The 9044-nt window shown below is 39.2% G+C and overlaps 1 protein-coding gene across 1 annotated transcript in view; it reads left to right on the top strand.

The window, feature by feature from the left end:
• The first annotated feature begins 730 nt into the window (after positions 1-730).
• Septin4 (septin 4) overlaps positions 731-9044 on the top strand; it is a 150450-nt gene continuing 142136 nt past the window's right edge. Inside the window, exon 1 of the mRNA XM_070082292.1 lies at positions 731-885. The gene's annotated coding sequence lies outside the window, so the exon portion shown is untranslated. The remainder of the gene's footprint in view (positions 886-9044) is intronic.

Raw genomic sequence — 9044 nt, 5'->3', positions numbered from 1 at the left:
TTACCGGTTTTATCCCAGGAGACCTTTTTTTTTAAGAATGAAATAAAGCCTAGAAGACATAGGCTTTTAAGACTGAAATAAAGCCTAGGAGACAGGTTTGTTTAAGACTGATATAAAGCCCAGGAGACAGGTTTTCAAGACTGAATGTCGAGGAAAAATGTTTACTCAAGAATAAAAAGTAGCAATACCGAGTTTGGACTTGATAATGGTCCAGGATGGACCATTATCAATTTCCAACTGACATAATTGTCCAGGATGGGGACGAAACGTCGTTCCACGTTTCCTCTCCCGCTGGCAGACACGCCCACTCCGAGAAGGTTGGTAGCATAGTTAAATATAACAACTATGCACCACGCAATCATCTCATGGGTGACAGTTAAACTATCCCAGAGGTCCGTAATGGGCCCAGGAGCTGAGCACCAACACCCTGTTAACCAGCAAGTTAGAGTAGTAATGAACTGTTGGTAGTTGTGACTGGTATCGATCCTTCGCCGCCTCCCGGAGAATGTTTCCTTGTGGCATGCACCGCATATCCCCCCCCATCTAGCGTCTCATTCCGTAACTGTTTTATCCGTGTATATCGCAGATAGGAAATTGTGCATTTTAAAGATGTCATTGGTTCTCGTGCATTTTTTTCCTCCACACCACCGGAATTACGTACGCAGGATATGTGGGCGTTGCGGAGATATCATACATCCGCCAGGCAGATTGGCGCGCACCGCGCATGTGCCAGTGTTTGTTTACATCAGGAAAGGTGGGGGTGTGTAAGTCGGCTCAGGTTAGCATTTTAACACAGAAACTCGGCCAGCTGGACTTTCCTTTGCGGTATCTTTGCTCGACAACTACCTTGGAGCTCCGTGAGCCCCCACACCGACACAATGACAGGTAAAACGATGATCACCGGGGGAGGTCTCTTCTCCGCCCCTCCTGGCGGGAATGTCAAAGCGGCATTTAAATATCATCCAGCTATTTCCTCGTGAAATTAACTCATAAACTGACCTAGAAATGTCACAATAACCTCTCCTTAAATTTTAAATTTTAGTTTGCACGATAAATGGCATTAGCAATAACTAAACCTGCTATCAAATTGAACATTCTTGTCACTAGGTTAATTGACTTTGTTTAACTTAGAAAGTTTTCAAATTATAAGGGCGTGTTCACCTTTTTTTCTGGGGTACTGAGGAGCCCAGATAACATTAAGATGGCATTTTGTTAATTCAGAGTTATGTGTATGTGTCGTATGTCATTCTAAGGTGATCTAGATGACACGAGTCATGTCTGTAGGGATACAGATGATATCTGCCATGTCTGAAGTGATCTAGATGACACGGGTCATGTCTGAAGTGATCTAGATGATATGTGCCATGTCTGAAGTGATCTAGATGATATGTGCCATGTCTGAAGTGATCTAGATGATATATGCCATGTCTGAAGGGATTTAGATGACATGTGTCATGTCTGAGGTGAGCCAGACGATACTTTTTGTATCTGATGTGATTCAGATGACACATATTACATGTGAAGTGATCCAGATGACACGTATAATACCTGAAGTGATCCAGACAACACTTCTCATATTTCACGTGATTCCGATAGCACATGGCATGTGTGAGATGATCCAAACGACACATAACGTGCCATAAGGCATTCAAATGACACATATCAGTTCTGAAGAGATCCACGTGATTCATTTCACACACACACACACACACACACACACACGTCAAATGTGAGGTGAAGCAACAGTTGTCGTATTCATCATCCTAGATGTTAGTGAAGGGCTCTTGATCCAAGAAACTGGAGTTACCTTTCCCTCCTCGAATGAAATCTGATTGTCATACCCCCGGGCAATTTATAGCCATTACGGGCTTAGCGCTTTCCTATAAGTACACTCTAATAATAATGTCATTTCTTCTTTTCTTCATCTTTTCTGTTCTTCTTTTCTTCTTCTTCTTCTTCTTCTCCTTCTTCTTCTTCTTCTTCTTCTTCTTCTTATTATTATTATTATTATTATTATTATTATTATTAGTAGTAGTAGTAGTAGTAGTAGTAGTAGTATTAGCAGCAGTAATAATAGTAATAGTGATAGTGGCGGTAGTAGTAGTAGTAATAATAATGGAAATGGGAAGTAATTGGGACTGGTCCGAGGAAGATACAGGGTAGCTCCAATTTCTTGGATCAAGAGCGTCCCCTCACCGGCATCAAGGTACCTCTCTCTAAAGGGGGAAACATTCCCGACCTGGTCTGGGACCGGGTCGCGGGGGCGGTGACCCCCCTCCCGAAATTGCCTCCAGGTACGTAGACCGTTTCTACTCTATTAACAGTGCTTCTTTTAGTGTTCTTAAAATGCTTTAATCATTATGTTTATGCAAACGTCCTCAAATTATGTAAATGCCCTCAACTATATAAATGCCCTCAACATTATATAAATGCCCTCAACATTATATAAATATCCTCAACATTATATAAATATCCTTAACACATAAATGTTGTCAACATTATATTTATAATCATAATGTTTATCAACATATTCCTAATTATCGCCTTATAATCATTACCATCATAAGGCACCAGCATATTTATTCTCATCTCATGGCCGCCATTAATTAAAATTATCATTGTTATCATTACCACTAAAAATAAAAGTTCGTCATTGTTGTTTTTGTGTTCATATTCCTCTTCAAGATCAACGTTATCATATCTCTCATCGTCATTATTAATACGTGAGCAATGCCACCATCGACACTAGCATCAATTTCAACATGATCACCATTATCCACTTCACTATCATGATCACCGTCAGTCCCACCATGCCCGTTACTGTCATCCACATCTCCATTGCCATCATTATCACTATCGTCCTCATTGTCATCATTATCATCACTGTCACTATCATCTCTGAGCGGTATATATCTGAACTTTTTGGTACTCTTGCCAAAATTACAGCACACAAGAACCCGTTTCTGTCTCTCTGTGGCTCTTAGACGTCTCTCTGTGGCTCTCAGACGTCTCTCCTCTTCCCATCGCCATTTCTGGTTTTCTTAAATAAAACTTTTGCGCCACACCCAGCTAAAAGTAACTAAACATATATGTCCTGGTACAAACAATAATTTTAGATCAATAAGATCTTCCTTGGGGGTTTTACTAATACCCCAGATCATAACTTCTTAATAACAGAGGGATAAAGCCAACACTTAAAATCATGTGAACCCTGCCAGCAGCCACATTACACGAGGCTTACTACAAGTTCTCAATCTTTTATTAGTATATATATATATATATATATATATATATATATATATATATATATATATATATATATATATATATATATATATATATATTGTTGGAACAATGGTAAATGTCTTCAATGGCAAATTGGCATGTTCTTCCTGTAGGACGTGCCTGATCAATTAGGTTGTGATGAGTGCGCCATCTGAGGGCCGCAGTCATATCATAACCCTTTATCAATTACTGTCAATACTTGACAATAGCGTCATTGCCTTTCTGAAGCCTCCCAATTCAGGATGACGTATTTCAACACAGTATGTGAAGGAATGTGAAACGAAAACATAGCTATCCTGTGTTCTCACTATGTATCCGTCATAGAGAATAAGGTACCAACACATTACTGATGTATCCAATGTTGCTAGGGAAAAAAGTCGTCATCATATGAAGGTCAAAAAAAATAAAAATAAATATAACTCAAACAGAGGAAAGGATCAACAGAAATTAGATAGCCCACGAAGAAAAGATCAAGAAACAAGAAACAAAGTACGTAGAAAAGCAGTAACATTCGACAAAAAAGAGGATAATGTGAGGCTTGGCCCTTCAGCAACAAGACTGGAAAAGCAGTCACTGACCCTCATGTAATTAAGTCGAGGACAAGGAAGTTTTACTTGAGCACACAAACTGCGTGTAAATTAGAGTAAGATCACATAAAAGAGAGAGAAATAAGTGGAAGAGACTAAGAAGAGAGGAACGAGGAGTCACATCGAGGGAAGAGTCAAGGAGAAGGTCGAGGAAAGAATGAAGGAGAGTCAAGGAAAAACAGAGCCGAGGAAAAGAGCGGAGGATAGGTTCGAAGAGAGAGAAAGAGAGAGTCGAAGGCTCGAGGAGAGGATTGAGCAAAGCGGAGGAGAAAATCGAGGAAAGAGTGGAGGAGAGAGATCAAGATAAGCAGAAAGCTGCAGATCCAAAAAGAGTTGAACAGTTGGGATACAATAGTAAGTTATGATTAGGGAGAGTGTAGGAAGGAAAGGTCAGTTGCGGGAAGAAAGGGGGGCAGCAGCCCAGGGGAGAAGGAAAAAAAAGGTCAGGAGGAAGGGGAAATAGCAAAGGGGGAGGGGTTAATGGGAGGAGATAACAAGGTAGCATAGTGAACGTAGTCTGGGCTCGTGACAGAAGGGGTTAGGTGGTATTGTGGTGAACTTCTCGGTTGAGCTGCTCGCCTCTGACAAGTGATGGACTAGCACTGCCACTCCTCGAAACTGACGAGTGGTGTGGCTGTCACTCCTCCCGGCAGCTTGTCTATCATTACGGTACTGGACATGACGTTGTGCATAATACTAAGCAAAACACTTTGTCATAAACCTCGTGTGCAAATAATGTGTAAAGATATAACGCTTCCATGTCACCTCAATGACAATAAACAGACTAGCTAAACTAGAAATTAAAATTGTTAAAATATTTATATTCCTTTAAAATGTAAACTAGTGTTTCTTGAAAATAAATTTCCCTTTATAGCAGAGGAATGACTATAAGCTTGCAGAAATATTTTGAATTAAAGAAGTGAAGTTTGTATTTGAAGACAGGAGCGACATACGTGACGGGGCCGACCACGTCACAAACAAAGAGACAGGATCTTACTGGTACAAGATGATATAATTGCTTTAATATAGTTTCCTGAAAACTGACACCGTCCTGTCATACGAGTGCGTAACAGAAGCTTGACACGATTGTTTCTTGCTGCAAAATAAAAATATAAAATGGCATGTAAATCTTGCAGACTTCTGCTTATATTCGTTATACAAGTATCCTTTCCATCTGGGGCGTTTCTTATTACAGTACATGTATTAGTTATGTTTCCCTTGCAATTATTCAAAAGTAGGTTGGAATCCCTTCCTCGTAACCTTAAGTGCAGCTAAAATGCCATGAGTAAAGGGCTTGTTACACGTTAATTGAATGTAATTACTAAGAGAGAGAGAAAAAAGGTTTTGAATGTTGGTTTTTTAATGCGCGTGAATGTAGTATAGATGTTAGGAAATAAATTATTCTTAATATTATGAAAGAAGTCAGATGTGCTAACAACAAGTATAACAAAGTTAAAAGTTATAGGAGAGTTGAATGGGTAGAGTTAAAGAAATTAAGTAAGGTATATCAGAAAAATAAGTGGTATAAAAATTAGTGACTATGTTCAATGAATCATAAGAGTACACACTGGTGAAATTCGTGAAGTGTGTGATTTAGAATAAAAGTGGAATGCAAGAAGTGGATAATTACAAGTGTTTTTGTACTTGTAGTAGACACACGAGTGTGAGGATGTAGAGGTTCTGACATGTGCTAATTGAATGTTTAGCTATTTTTAAGCCATGTGAGAGAATATTTATATCTGCGAGACCTTAATATTAAAGTGGGAGACTGTTGTGGAGGACAAAGAAAGGTTGGAGTACCGGGAAGAGAACATTAGGAGACCTTTAGTTGAATTGTGTTTAAAAAATGATTTGGACAGTAGCCAGTATATATATTTTTTAAGAAAAGAAAGACATAAGTTTCCGAGGAATGATTAAGCAATGAAAGTTTTCAGCTGAACAGTTAAACTATGTATGAGACTGAAGTATAGAATTCTAGACGTAATTGTTTTCTGAAGTGCTATTATAATATGTCTATGGTTACTCAGTGGTTAATAAAACGAGGGAAATGAAGATGAAGTACCAAGATATATGTTTTCAGTAAGTTCAAGTGGAAAGTGAATGAATTAATGAAGGTTAGTAAGAGGTGTGAAGAAAAGTTGGTTCGAGTGAGTGATGAGAAGGAGGTGGATGATGTACATAGTATTGTTTAAAGAATGCAGTTCTAAAGTATGCAGAGGTTTGTTACAATAGGAGGATTAGTGTAGGAGGAAAGAGGATAGGCAATTTTTTTTTTTTTTCAAATTTGAGAATTTTTTACTGCGTTTAGCGGTGAAAATTACTTACGGCGGTGAGGATTACTACTTACGGCGATGAGGATTACTACTTAATGCGGTGAGGATTACTACTTACGGCGATGAGGATTACTACTTAAGGCGGTGAGGATTACTACTTATGGCGGTGAGGCTTACTACTTACGGCGGTGAGGATTCAGGTGAGAGCAGGGAACTGAGTACTGGGGTGGACTGACCGAGAGGAATCTCTGCGGCCAAAGTATCACATCACACTTTGTTGCGTAATGTAAACCCAACTCTGCCACCAATACTCTCCTCACACACCCCTTTCCCACCAACACACGCCCCTCTTTCCCACCAACACACGCCCCTCTTTCCCACCAACACATACACACACCCATTCCCACTAACATACGCCCTTCCCCTTTTCAGTCAACACACTCCCTCCCTTTCTCACAAACAAATTTCCCCTCACCACCCCAAACTTAAAACACCACACAGGCCACAACATGCACATTCACACCACCACACACACATAGTAGCGACCATTGAAGACGCGGGGCCAGGATCTATAACTCGACCCCTGCAACCACAGTTAGGTGAGCACAATTAGGTGAATAGATACTCATACATTACGCATACTCTCTCACTATTACACACACTCACAATACCGTATACACCACACACTCACACACTGACAGCATCACTCACTCACATCTCCACACATCTTTACACAATTAAACTACACACACTACAGAATATACTAACATCAAAACACCCTACTTAATAACAGGAAGGCGAGGACATAGTATGATAACAACATGGCAACAGTGAACATCCTGGCGGCAGTAGGTCGAGGAGCACATAGGACAAAAGTAAAACTTTAAATTTTGGAAAACTTCTACAGTGTTGCTGTGGTATAAACCTTGGTAACTGATTCCAACAGGTGATTTAAAGAGATATGTAAGCAAACACTATGGCATATTTATTAGAAAACGTTTAGGTCGTGGGACTTTGATCACTTCTAACATTCAAGAGGGACTAGAATAACAATTATATAGGCATAAGTGACCGGTGAAAGTGACTGATGAAAGTACATAGTACTAGTACGGCTTGAGATGCCGTCAGGTGGCCCAGTTAGACAGCTAGATAGTTATGATAGCTCATGCTATCATGACTGCGAGGAAACTAATAGGCTGAATATTTGGAACCTTCAAAACAAGAGATGACAAGCCAGGGATGATGCTCTTTTAAGCTACTTGTGCTCTCTAACCTGGAATATTGCTGCATCTTATTGACTTGAACATTAACCATAAGGCCTGTTTTGGGACCAGGCAGTGAGGACGATGACCCCCGGAGCCAACAACAAACATACCACAGGCAGACAACCCCAGAGAGATAGAATAGGATAACTGGGGGTCATTGTTTTCACGGCTTGCTCTTAAATCAAACTTATAAATTAGAAAGGAAATATTGAGTAAGAACTATTGACAAAAACACGAGAAAACAAATGTAAGTGTATACTCAATATAAACAGAAGTTTGTGAGAATTTCCCGTCAACATACATGTTCGTCAGACAGAAGGTACTACTGTGGTTTGCAGAATTCCTAGGAGACGGAGAGTGATATGCAGGGAGTGTGTATGAGGATGAGCAGACTTGATGAGTGGGAGTCTCACAGGAGGCAGTTCTGTGACTGGTACTGTTCCTGATGAGTGGGAGTCTCACAGGAGGCAGTTCTGTGACTGGTACTGTTCCTGATGAGTGGGAGTCTCACAGGAGGCAGTTCTGTGACTGGTACTGTTCCTGATGAGTGGGAGTCTCACAGGAGGCAGTTCTGTGACTGGTACTGTTCCTCAAACATATACGATATATTTATAAACTTGGGAAACTTTATTTGAAAACTTTTCGGCAGTCAGTGATTTTTTTTTACTTCACTACAGTAGAAAATGAGGCAATCCGTATACCTGTCTTGTAAAACTATTCACATCAGACAGTGGAAGATTGAGTAATCAGCCCTTCAGTCGGTGCTCGGTACTTTAGTCTTGATGAATCTGAACCATAGGCAGGAAGATGGACTCTTTCATACTGGAGTGGATGAGGTGCATCAGTTGAAGTCATTATCACAGGTGGGCGGGGCCCACTACCGACCAGGACTGTCTTTGTATGTCATCTCTGTTTTGAACTGAAAAAGTTGCTTGTTGGGGGAAATATCTTAAGAAAAAGAAAAGATACCCACGTGTATGCATATGCATCTAACTCTTGATCTTGTCGTTACTCTATATCATTTTTGCTATAAAACAATATGCATCACTGTTCAAGGCTGTTCACGGATGATCTTCCAAGAATGATAGTCGACTGACTAGTAAAGTCTAGATTTTGCGAGTTCGAAGCTCGTTCGTTCATTGAAGAGAAAAAAATACCGGGGAATATAGAAAAACTACAAGATGATTTAAACTAGAGTAACGGTCAGATAAATAGAATAGCATAGCCGGTATATGCGCGCCCAGCATACCCGAGAGAAGAATTGAGGAACCTTACCCAAATATCATTCAAGACTGTATATATATATATATATATATATACATATATATATATATATATATATATATATATATATATATATATATATATATATATATATATATATATATATATATATATATATATGTCGTGCTGAATAGGTAAAACTTGCTATTTTTCCTTATATAGCAACTTTCTTCTTGCCAAGTAAGTCAAGCGAAAATTTGTGTATGCAGTAATTTCGAAAAAATCATTCTGAACCTAATGAAAAATATATATATAATTTTGTTTGTTTATTATTAAATTATTGTAAACTTATCTACAATATATATTTAGTTGGATTAGGCTAAATTAAATTGCGCTTGTTATAATAAGGT

Source organism: Cherax quadricarinatus, chromosome 7 (assembly GCF_038502225.1).
Source record: "Cherax quadricarinatus isolate ZL_2023a chromosome 7, ASM3850222v1, whole genome shotgun sequence".
Classification (NCBI taxonomy): domain Eukaryota; kingdom Metazoa; phylum Arthropoda; class Malacostraca; order Decapoda; family Parastacidae; genus Cherax; species Cherax quadricarinatus.
The sequence above is the reverse complement of the archived record's forward strand: the minus strand, read 5'-3'. Positions and strand labels throughout refer to the sequence as shown.